Raw genomic sequence first — 18,073 nt, 5'->3', positions numbered from 1 at the left:
TGCTTGTAATCAAAGCGCTGAAGGCACTGAATTTGTTTGTTATGGCATAATCAATTAAAATAAAATACTTTCGACAAATGAGAGAAAACAACCGAACCATTCTGACTTCTTTACTGAATAAATAAAATGACTTTGTTCCCTTTAATTTAATAGAATTGCCATTAAGACCTGGGTACACACGAAATAGACTCTCGTGAATGTGTTTTATATTGGTAAGTTGCAGTTGGTACTCATGAAAATATACATATATATTTCAAAACGAAAAGTGTTTAATCACGAATAAGTACAAATAAATGAAACAAGGAGTGATGAAATATTGCAGAAATCCTATATCAATCGGAAAATCAAAAACACGAATCCAGTGAGTTTGGTATTTTGCGAGCAAGTAAAGGTCCGAGTGCAAATGTAACTTCCGATTGGCTGGAAGTTTATTTATGCCCTTGTTTAATTTTGAGACAAATAGTTCCCTTCAGATCTGTCCGTCGTTTGTTCATTGAAAAGATGAAGTAAATATTTCTCGTAAATATTACAGGCTCCTGTGATGTATGTGTACGAGGTGACAATTACCGTTATCGTCACATCATTATTATGTACGCGACTTAACCCATTTATGCCTAGTGGACTCTCCCATCCTTCTAAATCGGATCAATTTATTCCAAAATTAGGGATCTCTAGTATATTTATTTTTATATTTAAAATATTTTTTTACAGAAATTCCTTTAAGCATCATGCGGCGTCTCATCTGGGTCTGCGCTGTTTGCCAATGCTTTTTTCTAGACGCTAGGCATAACTGGGTTAACGACTTTTTCATTCCGAAGCAAAGGTAAAAAATATATCTTTGTTGTTTTTGTTTAATCTGTTATTTCTCAATAAACTGCTCTATTTTCATTTAAGCCGACAGAAACTAAATCGTTGTTTCTGTTTTTTTTAACGACTCATTAGTCTTATTACTATAAATTTATATAATTAATATTATAAATGCACATTTTAAGATTCAAATGCTTATTTCTGAAGTAATATATTACAAGTGACGACCGAAAACCATTGTCTTAGTAATCAACTTGTTTTTAAGTGGTAAATTGAGATCAAGAGAATTGAAAATACAACGGATCATGTGGATCAACACGACTGTGTTCAATTGAACTTATAGCAGGACTCTAGATGAGGGGAGCAAGTGGTCTTAAATCGGCAAATACACCTCATAAAATCCTTTGTCATCGGTGCTCATTAGAATCGCATCATGAAGACGAAAATAATGCGTAGCCGAAAAAGTTAAAAGGGATTGGGAAGCTCCCTTTATATTGAGCTCTACTTATAGGAAGCACTTCCATTTACAATTCCCTTTCCCTTTTATTATCATATTCCAAAAGGATATGAACATGTTTCGGTAATTTGTTTTTAATTTACGTCAGTGCAAACATTTGTATTATTGCCTGCTTACTAAAACAGTATTTGACAGCGAATTCTGCTTTTCTGATTAACTAAATAGAGTGTGTTATATCTGGTAAAAAGTGTCGAGTAATCTGGGATCGAAGTGCCATTGTTTTTCAGATGATCGGTAAAAGAAGTGTCCATGAAAATTAAGCATCTGACTCTGAAAACATTTGAATTTTCTCAAAAACGTTAGTTAACTAAAAGTTAACATGTTGTAACATTAATGGACATATTGATCTTTTATTTCGATTAGTTGGAACGTTCTTGATGTATTTCCAAGTATTTTTATTTTGTTGAAATACGTACTGATCATCGAATTCTTGACGATTATCGATGCAATTTTATCTCTTTTTATAATTCACTGTGTTTTTTTTCACGAATTTCTTGCTCCGCAATACGAAGTACTATACCTTTAATCGATCAAACAATGTAACGTGTCTGAAAACCAGATGAACAGACCATAAATGCAAAAAAGATGAAGAACTCGACTCTCACGCGTGGCTTGTGTGCCATCTGTTATCCAAGTATCCGCATACCCGGCGTGGATATTACAGTGCTTAAACACTCTCCAGTGTTGCAAGTATCATTTATCCGTTAAAACTATTTAAAGTAAAGAATCCCCATGAATATTTACATTGAAGAAATATGTTATCACAACATCCAATACGACGAGATTCACCTTGATAAAAACATTACTTAGTAGATGCAAAAAATATAGATATAAAAACGTCAGTAACATATCGTTCCCTCATATTGAGCGTCTCCTGATGTTGATCAGTTTTGACATTAAGAAAGAGGCTCTCGCGATGACGCTAGACGCATGCGAGTAATGTGTTTCACTTTTAATACTATTCTTGAAATCAATTATAAACAAAACCAAAATGAGAAAACAAAGGTATGGTTGCAATCTTACTTCAACAAAAATTATACTTATGTATCCATATTCCACACATGTCAAGCCTGACTCTGTTACCTATCAGGAGAAAATATGTAATTTTGAGCCAAAGAAGTTCAAATTTACCCCGGCTTATCAGGTATTCACCAAACAAATAAGGAGTGCACGATGGCAAATTAGACCTTAATTTGCACAGGTAGACAATTTATAGACAATTCATGTCTAGCAAACCTTGAAACGATAATTTTAACTATAGACGTAACAAGCTGTCGACCCGAACCCCAGAACGGTTTCCCAAGCACGTTGAGCGTACCGCCGTCATGGAACATTTCCATTATCTTCAAAGGACCAACCCTCGGAGTCCTGGTCTGCATCTCTGCCCGAGGTCCGCTCCGTCCGTCCTCTATGCTGCTCCCTTACCTCATCCGGAGATTAAGTGAAACCACTATCCATCTTAGGAAAATTAACCCATTTATGCCTAGTGGACTCTCCCATCCTTCTAGATTAGATCAATTTGTTTACAAAATTATTGATTTCTAGTATATTAATTTCTATATATTTGGAATATTTCTTACAGAAATTAATTTAAGCAAACATCGCAGGTCCTGATGAGCCGCCGCATCATGCGGCGTCTCATCTGGGTCTACGCTGGTAAAATATCAGCATATATACTTGACTTGTATAAAATGTTTTGAAAAAGGGGATTTTAACTGTGTATTGTTTTTTAGAATGTTTAAAATCGAAATAAAAATCTGCTACATAAATATAAGATACACAAAATTACACAATTTCATGCGGTGGATAAACAACTAGCAACTGTAAAAATAGCAACAACAAATAAGTAAAGCTTTGTTTTCAATTTCATTGTTAAGATACGTATAGGTTAAACCTTTATTTTCAAAATCAGAATACCGGTATACGACGTGTATTTATCCTATAACCAGATGAAAATCGATAGTATAACAACGATCGTATAAACTTGAGCTTTATACTATCGCTATTTTTAGAACAGAATTGGGTTTTCAAAATTTTATTTGGCAACTACAGAAACCAAAATCGTCAAAATGCGATATTTGATCATTATTTATGAACAAAAGGGAGAAAACAATAGGATAAATAGAATAGTATGTGAGTTTTGGATAAAGATCAAAAATATCATGTTCAGCTCGAACTATGTTAGCGCTCGGCAAGCCTCGCGCTTCCTTGGTTCTAAGCCTCGTATGATAAACTTGATCTTTATCCAAAACTCACATAATATTATCTATATATCTTGTTAAAGAATATTATTGTTCAAATCGGAAGTTACTTCTGGTGACCAGCCGGGTAATTTTTCACAACTGTAAAAGTTATCCATGAATAATTTCTTTGAAGTTTCGGAAAAAATCAACCCGTACAAATAATCAGATGTCGGTTGAAGAAAAAAGTTAACGACGGAAAACATGTACAAGGGACCGAACAACAACCTAGATAAATAGTTTTCAAATCAGGTGGACTAAAATCAAGCTATAATCAATACTCGGTTAACATTAAGCACGCTGTCAAGCCATATACACTGCGTGATATTCCCAGGGTTGTTATCTGCATTTGCAACCTTATCATTCTATAAATAAGCGTGGTGCAATAAAAGCTATGAATAGATTGGTATAAAAGGCGCACAAAATACCCGGATTTCATTTATAGTCGCGATTAATGGAGGAAATATGTACGGTCAGGTAAGAATTAAATTTTAAGAACGTGCGCGAAGGAGTGGATTGGGGTTATTTCTGTTTCCCATTTGTTTAGATTTGTTTAAGTATTTGTGTACATTAAGAATAAAATGATCGAACTGACACATAAACGAGAAATGATCGTCGTGTATTGAATGCACTGTCATGCGTTTTTGGACTGTCTAGGTTTATGAAGTTCTTTATCATAGAAGCAAGTTTGACGTTTTATTCTTCATAGTATATCGCTTTGGTAGCGCATCAAGTTCATACCAAGTGAATTTTATTTCAAGCTTGTTAATTATCTCAACACGACATAAAATGCCTGCATTTAAGAGTTGATTTTATAATAATAATTTTTCTTTTACTGCCATAGACAAACCCTGTCAACCCTCAGCATGTCACATATATATTCCAATATTCATGAAACTTGAACCAAGTATTTGTTATAATGATATCTCAGTGGAAATAACAAATGATTCCGGTCCGTTTAAAAACATGTATATAGTAAAACCGCGTATTCACCCTTGAAGTAACATGTATGGTCCCATATTGATGACACTTTGGTCGAAACGGTTGTTCTTATGATATCTCTGCTGAGTTCGAAATGCTTCCGGTCTGTTAATAATATGGTCGCCAAAGGGCCGGTCAGTTGTTCTTATATGGCTATATATTTAAACCAATTCTTAAGAAGTCGCATGTTTTTCCACGCTCCAGAATGCTTTGCCAGAGCATTCGTTCTTATAATATCGCGACTGAATTCGGAAATGATTCCGGCTCCTGTACACAAATAGCCGTCAGGGGCGGGGCAGTTTTCCGTAAATGGCTATAGTAAAACTTTGTTAACGTCATTAAACTCACATTAACATGTGTTATAAATTTTCATAAATGTTGCTCAGAACATTTGTTCGAATATTATCTCGACTGAATATGAAAATGGTTTTGTTTCGTTGAAAAACATGGCCGCCAAGGGCGGGACCGTTTTACGTGTGTGGCTATTGTATAACCTTGTTTAAACACGTCATATTTATGGTCTGGGTTTTGTAACTTTTAGTCTGAAAGTTTGTTTGATAAAAGAGCGGTTGAGTTCGAAAATGTTATCGGTCCGTTGAAAAAATATTACCGCTATTGGAGACAGCAGTTTTTCTTATATGGATATATACAACCTTGTTAACACTCTACAAGCCACATGTATGGACTCATCTTCATTAAAGTTGGTCGAAACATTTGTCTTTATGATATCTCAGCTGAGTTCGGAATTGGATCCGGTCCGTGGTAAAATATAACCACAAAGGGGCGGGTCGGCTGTCCATATATTAACATTAAAATCATTAAAATTAACGCTGAGGATGTCACAGTTTGTGTCTAATCTTCATGAAACTTGGTTAGAAAATTTATTATAATGTAATCTTCACCGAGTTCCAAAATCTTTATGGTAAGAACATAACTCTTGTTTAAAAAAATAAATAAGCCGAGTTAAAAACTCGTTATATATAGAAATAAATAAATAAATAAAACATGTGTTCATTGAATGTGAGGCCTAGAGCTTCTTTAGTTGTGCACATTGGCAAAGTAACGATTTTGTTTACTGAACGTATTCTCCAAAACTTTTGTTGCCGTCTGTTGAAGACAAATAACCTAAATCTGAAACCGAAACATTAGGTATTTTGCGACAATTAGCCAACGCGACCGCAATTATGCCAATAACCCATAACTATAGAATTTTTGGATTCGTAGTAAAAGATAAGCTTGATGAAACAAATACACCTTAAAGGCGTATAGAAATTTGAAATTCTTAAGCTGCCGCATTTATCGCGTATACATGCATTCAAAGTGATTATATTACAATATACAACTGCTTATAACTGATAACAATAAGGTAGTGGTGACATCGTTGATGAAATACTATATTTCATTCTAATTGAGCAACTATGACGTACACTAACTAATATTTCAACAAATACAGATAATCTTGATACAAATGATACTTCGAAACACTATATTTTGGCGAGCAATTAGTTTGAAGATTGGTTAACCAAACATCGAATTAGCAGACCAAAGTCTCAATATATTTTTGAATCATGCATACCTGGGTTGTAATTAAGTATTGTTCTGTTCTTACTTGTACCGCGAGTTAAATAAAACGTGTCAGTTAACGGTAATAGCAACACTCCTCACAAATTTCCATTAACATGTTCGCGATTAAAACAAAAAAAAACTGCTAACTATGAAATGACATTTGTTCCTACATTATATTGACCTCCCGAACATTAGTTCCTGCATTATTGCTATCACAAACATACTTTCCTAAGTAACAGTTATTTGAATAAGTGCATAATATGTTGTTAAGTTGTGCATCTAATATGTTGTTAAGTTGTGCATCTAATTGTAGAAACCGATGCCAGGGATGTCAATATAATGTATGATTCAGAGTCCGGACTTTCAAAATAATATTGGAACAATTGTAAAGGTTGTCAACATAATGTGGGAACGGATATCAGAGTTGAAAAGAAGTAGTAGTAGAGGTAGTAGTAGCAGTAGTAGTAGTAGTAGTAGTAGTAGTAGTAGTAGTAGTAGTAGTAGTAGTAGTAGTAGTAGTAGTAGTAGTAGAAGTAGTAGGAGTAGTAGTTGTTGTTGTTGTAGTAGTAGTGGCATTGGTAGTGGTTGTGGTAGTGGTAATGGTAGTGGTGGTGATGATGGTGGCGGTGATGGAGGTGGTAGTGGTGGAGGTAATGGTCGTGGTGGTGGTGATGGTGGTGGTAGAAGTAGTAGTACAAGTAGAAGTAGTAGCAGTAGAAGTAGTAGCAGTAGAAGTAGTAATAGTAGTAGGAGTAGTAGTAGTTGAAGTATTAGCAGTAGTAGTAGTAGTAGTAGTAGTAGTAGTAGTAGTAGTAGTAGCAGTAGTAGTAGTAGTAGTTGTTGTTGTTTTCGTAGTAGTAGAAGTAGAAGTAGTAGTAGTAGTAGTAGTAGTAGTAGTAGTAGAAGTAGAAGTGGTAGTAGTAGTAGTAGTAGTAGTAGTAGTAGTAGTAGTAGTGGTAGTAGTAGTGGTAGTAGTAGTAGTAGTAGTAGTAGTAGTAGTAGTAGTAGAAGTAGTAGTAATAGTAGTAGTTGTAGTAGTAATAGTACAAAGGTTTGTTATATTTATAATACCAAAATCTACATAGCATTCTTTATATGTTAAAGATAATCTTAAAACTATATTAATACTTGCAATACAAAAAAGGTTTAGGATCTTTATCAATTAATTGGTTACAACTCTTTTTATTTTACACATTAAGAAGTCGATAACACCTTATAGTAGGGTTTTGTTATGTAACTAACTTGCTATTCACAAAGCGAGGAGTGCCCAATGTATCCCGATAGCTAAAGCCCACGCTGCTTTAAGGTTAGGCCTTTATACAAATGTTTCATTAAGGAAACTACAAGCGTCTTTATTTACATTATAATTGGTCGCTCCTGCAAACCTTTGTAATTTGATACAGATCTTATCAGACCTTTTGTTGACGTTTGCTGACGACACACACCCGAAACCGAAACATTTGGTTTTTTCCGCAAATAAGTCATCACGTCTCGTATTGAGACTAAAATAACCCACATAAAAACTATACGATCACAGACATATATAAATTTGGAATTCTTAACTTAACGATTTCCGAATCTTGATAATATATAAAGCACAAGTGTAAAGACAATTTGAAATACAGTATATTGGTTTAGAAAGGATGTTTTATCGAACAGTTGTAAGTTTAATTATATGTATGTTATTAACATTTATCGCATTATTAAATGGAGTTGACTGACTGCATTCAAAGGGCTGAAAAAATCGCGGTTAAATTCGAAAAACTACGAACAATAAACTGATTATACCCATCATTTTATAAAGGTAAGATTATATGCGCTATTGTTACTATTTATTATTTCCTTATATATATATATATATATTTACGTAAAGATCTATCAATATTTTTTAATAGATGCTTGAAATGCAACGGACGAAATATGTATATGTCGATATAACGAAACACACACATAGAAAATGCACTGCTCTGTAAGTTCGGCATAATGCGACTAATAAATGAAACCAAACCTAAACAATTGATATCCACATTTGAAGTACTACAAAATGTATCCGTCTTAAAACAACAACATTTTAGGTCGACGTTTCACTGATCAATCCGAGCTATACAACTCACCTAAATATCGGCGTCAGTATCCGCGTAAATCTCTTGTAAAAGTAACCGAGCAAAACATCCATACTACTGTTTATGCTAACATAGAGGTCCGAGCAACTTACCATGAATTTGCTCAACATTTGCAGAGGAATAATTTAGAAATAAAAACTTGCTTTGTGCACTATTTCTTCTCGTGTAATGTATGTGGTGCTTCATTTCAACATGATTGAACCAAACAATATTGAAAAGTTGTTCCTGCTATATTCAGGTTGGAGACAATGGAAGACGAACATGATACGAACAAGAGGACGGTATATTGTCTGCCCGTTATGCCGGCATTGCCTCGTGAAACAGGAACAAGGAACAAGGTTCGTATTTTGAGATGGATTAATGCATGCATGATTTCCTTTTTTAGCAAGACAGCCGGTTGATTTCCTCTTTATAAAGATGTCCATAACCATGCACTTTTTCCGCAGCAAATCACGGGCAAACCCAAATATTAGTTGCGGAGACAGTATGCACGTGCTTGTTTGTGTGGTAACGAAATCTATGCCACATGAATTATTATTTGATAGTTTTAGCGGCCCAATAGAACACTATTTGCAGTACAAAATTTATATTTATGATAACAATTGTCCGTGTTTGGAAAATATGTTCTTGATTTTCGACTTGAAAATGGTTTCTATTCGTCGTGCGTCGCACGCTATTTTGCACATAGACGTAACGTCGTTTTAATGACGTTCTGATGCATATCTACGCATTTTGCGGACGCCAAAAGATCAACAACTTGTTGGACATGATATTATTTTATTTATTTTTAGACTATACATTTTACAGTTTGATGCATCATTAACAATTCCATTATTAATTATAAAAATGGATAAAACAAATTATTAACAGTAAAACAACCTCGGTTTTGTCAGTAAGTAATTGGCCAAGAGTACTCGCTACTTTTCCGTATATTTATACAAGTAAATTTTTACGGCGATGTAAACAGCATGCAAGATACATCAGTAAATAAAACAAATAATGATATTTACTTCTGTTATAAATATTATTATTATTATTATTATTATGATTATTATTATTATTATATTGTGCACCGATAGCTGTGGGGAAATACATGGGATTGAACTAAGTTGCGAGTTTTCATTTTCTATGCAGCTCGCGGGACTGCTTTCATTTAAATATTTTAGTTAAAATGGTAGTTTTCCATCTTCGTTCAATCATTGTTACACGTCATTAAATCGTACAACGCGTCTATGAAACAATATTTAAAGTATTTTTAACAGGGTCTTCAGAAAGACAAATATTTACTGCGTTCATTTCCAAAACGGATGTATAATACATTTTATTCACGCCGTGTTTCCAAGTATTTCCGAGTTTAGTTAAAACAATGGACAGCATTGAAAGTATTTCATTTCAAAATACAAAATCTTAAGAATGACTGATAGAAAACAATAAACAGTTCCCTATCTATAGTGGCAGCATGTACAGATCTAATTTTAGACCGGCGGCCTGGCGCATGCGTAAATATTGACACGCCATCAAATTTGACAGCTTCGGGGGAGTTCGAGGGATGTAACTATTTGGTCAAAAAATAAAGATGTGGAAATTAATGGTGTTAAACTTGTTTTTGTTAATTACACGTGGGTATAATTGTAAAGCTAAGTAAGTAGCATACTCATTAATTAGATTAATTAGGTACTGACGATGGCGCACTAATTTAGAAAAGTGCGCAATTTTCACAAACGAACACCGGATCTGCAAATATCTTTCCATTTTAAATATACAACATTATCATTGACATATGATATACATAAACATTTATAGAACTAGGTTAGAGGCTGCCACGCCTCCAATCACAAATTTCAGTTAATAAAAATAGGTACGATTATTTGAGTCGTGTTCTGAGAAAACTGGGCTTAATGCATGTGCGTAAAGTGTCGTCATAGATTAGCCTGTGCAGTCCGCCTAAACATTATTTTCGGTAAGGAGGGACTTCCTTGAAACTAAAAATACCATAAAAGCGGAAAGTAACGTCCGTTATAAGCCTGTGCGGAATGCACATGCTAATCTGGGATGACACTTTACGCACATGAATTAAACCCAGTTTTCTCAGAACGCGACTCATTTAATAAACCTACAGTACAGCTTGTTATCTCTTACACGAATTTACTGACGTGGCAGTGAAGAAAATATGCACAATGTTACAATTTAATATTATTCCATTGGCCGATTATATCAATGTAAATACACCTGTCGTACATCTGTGCTATGCACATACAACAGTAACAGGACTGCAGTCTGATCATTAGTTGGTTTGAGTTTCCGTGTACAGATTGTATGCTGTGAACCTTCCGGTTGTCCTTGACCGCTCGAACTTTGCCACTGCTAAGATTTCTGTCAATATCGTCTTTTGCTACATAAAAAAATAATCTTTGTTTTAATGTTACTTTGTCATGTCTAGATTTAAAAGAAGACGTTTCTGGATATTTATAAGATGTGCTTAAGAAATGATGGAAATCCTTTGCGGTATGGATGGTGCACTCGCGTCTTATGGTTGACATGTGGGCTTTGGTTTTTACATGGGAACCAGCCGCGGCTTGCTCGCCTTTACCGTGACTTATTTCGAAGTAATTCCTCTGACAATGGATACCAAAATCTTAACTATTTTTTATATCGTTCATGCAGAACCTTGGTTTATATTGTGCACTGCACCCGTCACTAAATTCGTGAATAAAATCTATTTGATATTCTAGATCATGTTTTAAATAATTGATGATTGTTTTACGGACGTGATGTACCGAGTCTCTGTCGTGAGTATTTTCCTCAAAAATGCAGAATATGTATTCTTTTTATTATATTGTTATCGTTCAAACGATCATGACTGGTTTTATGCCTGTATAAAATAGTTACATGTATAGCAATTTCATTTCTTCCGAAATACTCGGACTGGATTTCATCCTGCATTTAACATGTGAAGTCCTCGGCATAGTCGTGTATCATCACAATTTCTATTTAAACACTCAATTGTGTGCAACTGTTCCTCGTGGTCTCCTACACCGATAGTAGGACACAATGTCTCTTGTAATAAATCATCCAGTGTATTCCAAACGGTGTATTCTTCTGCTAACTGCTAAATTGTATTCTTCTATAATTCTTTTTCGCATGAATTGTGCGCTTTTAAACAAACTGTTCACTTCTACATGTTTACGACAAAAACATGAAATGCGATCTTTTTTCGTGGTTGATTTAATAAAATACGGCTTACATGACTCGAAACTCCTCTGGCCTATTTTGACATCCGGGTTCTTTTTCATGAACTGCTTATAAACATTGAATTGAGTCGTAGTAAGAACATGTTTGACATTTTTTTGCATATTTATTTTTCGAAATTCTCTGCCTAACAACTTTCTTCTTATCGTTAACTGGCTGGCTGTTTTCAATCCAAAACTGTCTTGCCTTCTCTTTAAGTTCTTCGGAGAGTTTATCCTTTCTTGGTTTTCGTGTTATCCATTTTGTATTCATGTCATGTTTATGTACAATTTGTTTGTTTCTGTTATGGCACTTATTTATTGTCCTCCTATCCAATTTAGTGTATTTAGAGAGGGCAGATTTTAACTTTTCACTTTCAATTTTATTTCCTACGATGAAACTCGCCGCCTGTTTAGCGCTGACCCTTTTCTCGGTGGGCGATGTTTTATCGATTGCCGACGAAATTGACGACGATACATCTGCTAAAAGAGCGCATGCCACTGTATTTCTTGTTTTGTTTTCGCTTGGTTGTACAACTTGTTTGAATTCCAGACATCTTGTTGTTTTAGAAACTGGACTTGATGAATCAATTAGTGATTGCAAGATTGCTGCACGCCTCTGTGGTGAGAAATGGGTTTGTATCTTTAAGGGTTTTTAAAGCCCTTCATTTCTGCATCCGATTTTGAAATGGAGTTTGATTTGTTAGAGATTCGCTAGAAATGTTTGTGTCTGCATTTATTTCTCTCTTTCTCTCTTTCTCTGTCTGTAGCATTTCATACGTTCCTTTGCGAGAAACCTATCGGGTTCACGTTTTCTTTCATTTGATTTGTTTCTATGTTTCTGAACTCTTGACCTATTAATAACCCTTTTCTTTTCGCGATACCATTCTCGCCTTTCTGAACTACTTAGCGATGGAGGAGGTTTTTCCGATACCTGGAAATAAAAAAGCATACATAAATTTTCTATTTATTACGGAATCCGGATAGTGTCATCTATAATCTCGCCCTTCTTTCATCAAGGGTGACACTCGAAGCGATACACGATATTTCGCGCGACAGTCGAGGCGACGCACGATATTTGCGCGACAGTCGCGGCGATGCACCATATTTTGCGCGACAGTCGCGGCGACGCACGATATATTTAACACTATATATCGCCCTTGTGTAGGTAGCCCAAAAGGCGATATATCGTGTTAAATATATCATGCGTCGCCGCGACTGTCGCGCAAAATATCGTGCGTCACCGCGACTGTCGCGCAAAATATCGTGCGTCGCCGCGACTGTCGCTTACAATATCGTGCGTCGCCGGGACTGTTGCGCAAAATATCGTGTATCGCTTCGTGTGTCGTGTCTCGCGTTCAAAGGGCGACGCACGAAACACGAAGCGACGCACGATATTTTGCGCGACAGTCGCGGCGACGCACGATATTGTATTATTCAAATATCGCCCATATTATCCGAATCTCGTGTATTGCGGTCTAATTTCACGCGATATTTGTACTGTTCAAACATCGCTGTAATAATAAAGCCTGTCGACTGTCGCGTTTTCAAAAAGTTGGAATTCGAAAGTTGGCCTTTTATATGTGATATATTGTCCTTTGAACACGACCGTCGCACTTTACGAGCGCGACCGTCGCCATTTATGAACGCGACCGTCGCCCTGTTATATGCGAGATAGTTCCTATAAGGTTAATCGTTTGAGAGCAAATAGGGAGAGATCTCATTTCGATTATTTAGTACACATATATTTTTGTTAATGTGATAATTTCTGCATCAATTATAACAAAATAGTTTGAATGTTTTCAACTATATAACATTTTTTAAATGTGTACTCCATCTGAGTTTCGCATGATTTTATTTTTTTTTATTTTTTTTTAATGCCGGACAAAGCTTTCTGCTGAAACATGGCGGACATACGCGTGTGCTTCGCCCATATTCGAACCAGGTTCTCTACATTAGACGGCGCTAAGTGCGCTAACCACTGATCTGCGGAGGCATACTATAGCTATAGTTACATGTGCTCTATGTCAGGAATTCACGTCATTAAGGCCCCAGTGCATTTGTTTGACCTTTTATACTAATTACTATGCAGAACAATGTACAATGCCTTGCTTGGGTGAGGTAAATTAACTTTATGAAATAAAGAACTAGTCTTAAGTCTACATTAAACGCACATAAAAAACGTTTTAACCTTTAGTGTTTGAGGACCGAATAGCATTGAAAGCATGTACGTGTATTATGCAATCATTAGTTATAGGCTGCTTATAACAAGGAACTTACCAGCGATGAACTATTCATATTCGACTTTCAATCTTCTACCGCTTCATTGATTTATACTCGGGGAAAATGTGTTAACGTGTACCCATGTGCCTGTAAATAAAAATAAAATAAAATGCTCTGTTCTAGATAACGTCTTTTTATTTTAAACGTTACACCGTTCAATCGGACATTTTACGCCGTCATGGCCGTGTATGTAATTTTTCTAAAGTATGCTGCTTCCGCATAATTATATTTAAAGAATATAAAATTGGTGTCTCCAGAAAACAGATTTAATGCACTTTTATTTAATTGTAAGCATGAAAAATGAAATTTAATTATTAATAAAATATAATGGAGAAACGGTGCTATGAAACCCACAATTTACGTCACTTTTTCTGTTTGTAATTTTTTTTAATTCTGCTGTGCGCGTTAATTTTAAGTATTGATTATAAATAAATACATGTTTGCATGTGTGATTCCATGCACTTTTACATAGTTTAAGATTTGCTAATTTTTCAGTTTAAACAAGAATGACAGGGAAATACACTTACCCGGATGATGAACGTAACATCGGTATCAGCGTTTATTTTGTTGTTGTTTACGCTGCATGAAAACGGAAATGACGTCAAAAAAGAGAACGTTGAAATTGGCGGCAAATTTAAACGTTGTCTGTTTTTTTTGCGATGAAATAACGTCAAAATTGACAAAATTATCGATGAAAACACAAGGGCCACCGGAGTATTTTGTTACGCGTAACGTTGCATTTGTTTCATATTTTGACATAAGAATATGGTTTAATTATATCATTTTTAGGATAGAAATAACATTGAAACATCTAAAATTGTTCACAATTGAAATGTTAGGACAATACAATTGGTAAAATTGGTTTCTGTTGGTTACCGATAATTTTCATGATTTTAATTATAGCAAGTACACTAAAAGTTGCGATTGTGCAAAATAGCGTGCGACGTACGATGTACTTATAAATTGATACGAGGTCATTTGGAATGTTTATGTTTTATTGACCCTATTGAAACGAATCGACTGTATGGGCGGATTATGCGTTATGATTTATTTACAGAGGTTAAAATACTTCATTAATTATCAATTGTACTGATATATTTCTTCAAGGTACTTGTTCCAAGTTCGAAACTCAATCTTTGTGCTAGAAGAGCTAGTATTAATTTGGATCTGAAGAGGCGGTCGAAAAACAGTCGGGATCGACTTCTTGTTACATACTTGCAGGTAACACACTATGCTTTTTTAATGATGAAATTAATTATACATAACCATTATAAAGCTTATCGGTGCGTGAGCAACATTTATGTTTGATATCTAGAACGAGGGCATTGGCCCTATACTAATTAGGACTAGAGTCGTCATAGTTATGTCAACCAAGACTTCGTTTACTCGTCAGTTTCTGTTTTCAGAAACTCATTAAACTAGGTGATTGTGAAGACAATAAGATATTTAATTAAAACCAATCGAATACTATATGCACTCTTATAGGTTTAATAGGTGTAATCATTAACTGTCTTCGCATCCAACCGACACACGGACTGACATACCGTTCTTTTATTTGTGGAATATTACAACAAGTTTGAAATTGTCAATTTGTGAATTAAGGCCTTTAAAATGATATTTTTTATAACACTGATGGTGATTTAATAATCATAACAAACGCAGTGCTGAATTAAAAGTTTTTTCATCCAGATTCCAGAGCACTTCACTGCTTTGTCGATCCGGCTATCGGAAGTACTCGATGGTATTGGAGCCGGGAAATTCACCGTAATGGAGAGGAGAGAAACATACTTGCTGAGGGAGAGCATAGAGACGATAACAGTGTCACTAACGGGGTTTAAATCTGAGTGTTTTCATTTTGGGAGTCAATCAGAAGGTACCACCACTCCTGGTCTCAATTCTGATATCGATTGTTTAAAAAGTTATTACCATACAAACATCATGACAGACTGGAGAGACTGGAAGGCTGGGGTGTATAACCTTCTGATGCTTCATGACGACCACACTCCGCCGCAACAGTACTTGCTTCAGGTCATCAGGCGAGACACACCGGAGCCGGAGACACGACTGTATGATGAAATGTATGTGAGGAAAGATTCTGGGCAAGTACTGTTTAGCTCAGAACAATGGAAAAAGGAAACAGAGCAGATACATAAAGATTATGGAGAGATAACCAAACAAGGACCTTCGGTGAGTATTATACCCAACTGGGATATTGTACAAGCATTTCACGTTTGCCACCCTCTTCCTGAAATACAACACTGGATAGACAGATGCAGAGGTAGAGACTGGCCGCCTGCCCAATTACTTGAGGCTGCACAAGGAGCTCCGTGTTTCCTGGTACCAGCCGGTCATCCTGATAGTGATTACAACCGGGAAGAATGGCGACTGTCTCCGAACCTTATAGAACGAATGTTAATGTTTAGTTTTAGTATGACACAAATTAAATGTTATATTGTTTTAAAATTAATTAAACAATCCTTATTTAGTAAAATGGTGGGTGATTTTACCACAAGTTTTCATTGTAAAACTGTAATGTTTTACATCATAGAGAGAACACACCCTTCTCTGTGGAAGGAACATAACCTTATGTTCTTACTTTTACTATGTTTACAAGTATTAAGAAAGTGGCTGCGATTTAGAAAATTCCCTCATTATATCATAGAAGGAGTGAACTTGTTCGATGGGAAAATGTCTTTTGCGCAGCAGAGTCGCCTTTTACAGTATGTGGAATATTTGATAAAAAGCGACATGCACGATTTATTTTATATAGATATAGATAAATTAGGATATCGGTTACAAGGGTGTGGTATACGGCACATTGGACAAGCTGGGGAAGTGCTAGAACGTGTATGCATACATAACATTATCAGTTTATCACTGACGTTTGAGCGCTTGAAAAGGTTTCTTATTTACTTAAGAAGAATAACATCTAAGAAAGAACATCCGAATACAATCTTCGAGCAAGATATAAACTGTAAATTACGCAATTGTTTTGAATATTACACGAATGCCAAATTGAAATCAGCTGCTTTAGAATTTATTAACCACCTGTTCGCATTATACAATTCAATGCAATCATCCAAATATTTGCGACAACGTAACCATGCTTTCAGTGAAATTATAAGGCGTTTCAAATATGCTTTAAAAACGGATGTAGCTTCAAGTCGCTTAAAGTTAGCGTCTGTGCTTTACTGTTTCGGGCATCTTCAAGCTGCAGTTAAAGTGTTGGATGACGCAGAGAGGAGGTATCATAGCAAGGTAAAGGCTGTGTGTGGATGTAGACGTATAGAAGGACAAAGTGATCTCCATGTTTTTGCTAACATGACATCAGATGACAATGAACGACCATTCGCACTATGTGCCAAGTTTGTTAGAGAAGAAGCGCACTGCGCTCCATACATACTGTGGTTTGAAATGAAGCGCAACATGACCGAAGAAGAAGTTTCGCAGAGAAATGTCGTTGATAAACAATGGATGGATTACGCTGAGGTGGATGCTCTTCCTTTCCTTCACTATCTTCAGTATCTCACGTATGGAGGACTAGGTGAACGCGACAAACAGCTACATGTGCTTGGAATTCTCGAGTCTTATGTATGTGATCCAAGAAATAAAATCAACATGTACCACATTGAGACAGCGCTAAATTTGCTTGGTCACTGCTATGAAATGGAAGGAGACTATGAAGGGGCATTACATTACTACGCGGAGTCGTTGAGAACGTGGGCACGTACGAACAATGCTGCTAACTGGCACGTACAGCGTGTGCATCGTCTGATAAGTACTTAAGAATTAAAATGACATCTTTTAAAAGTACAAAATACCTTATTATAAAAGAATTTATTGAGATACACACGGTGGTGTCAGCTTATTCTCTAATTTTAATTTTAATTTTTTAATTGTATGTGCTATAAACATCACATTTTCTAAGAACATACTAAATGTACAGATATTGTAAAATTTTAAAAACCTCCACTTCATTCAATTATAGTTGCAGTAGTATGGAAAACGAGCGTTCCGCGATATTGCTATAGATACTTCTAATAAAGTGTAGATTTACTTTATGCAGCTAGTTTAAGAAAACCTGGACCAATAGATTATGTTTTTTCATGCCAAGAAATAAATCATATCTGGGACTATGTTCATTAGCTCAATATTTTCGTTCTTAATAAGAAAATTACCTGGTTAAAATACGATTAACATCAAACAGCAAAACACGATGCATATTGAATATAAAAAATAATGTCCGACATGCATATAAACACATGACGTAAATGTTCTGCGCGTGACAGCTTTATCCCGGAAGTGCAGAAATTAAGCTCATTTTACTAA

At 35.5% G+C, this 18,073-nt stretch overlaps 1 long non-coding RNA gene across 1 annotated transcript; it reads right to left on the bottom strand.

Moving 5' to 3' along the window:
• Positions 1 to 12,243: 12,243 nt before the first annotated feature.
• Positions 12,244 to 14,317, bottom strand: LOC127856531 (uncharacterized). Its single transcript, XR_008038097.1, has 3 exons — positions 14,272 to 14,317; positions 13,742 to 13,831; positions 12,244 to 12,395 (listed from the first exon to the last, which is right to left on the bottom strand). It is a non-coding gene; the product is annotated as an uncharacterized LOC127856531 (long non-coding RNA).
• Between the last annotated feature and the right edge of the window lie 3,756 nt (positions 14,318 to 18,073).

This window comes from Dreissena polymorpha, chromosome 13, assembly GCF_020536995.1.
Source record: "Dreissena polymorpha isolate Duluth1 chromosome 13, UMN_Dpol_1.0, whole genome shotgun sequence".
Taxonomy (NCBI): Eukaryota; Metazoa; Mollusca; class Bivalvia; order Myida; family Dreissenidae; genus Dreissena; species Dreissena polymorpha.
The sequence above is the reverse complement of the archived record's forward strand: the minus strand, read 5'-3'. Positions and strand labels throughout refer to the sequence as shown.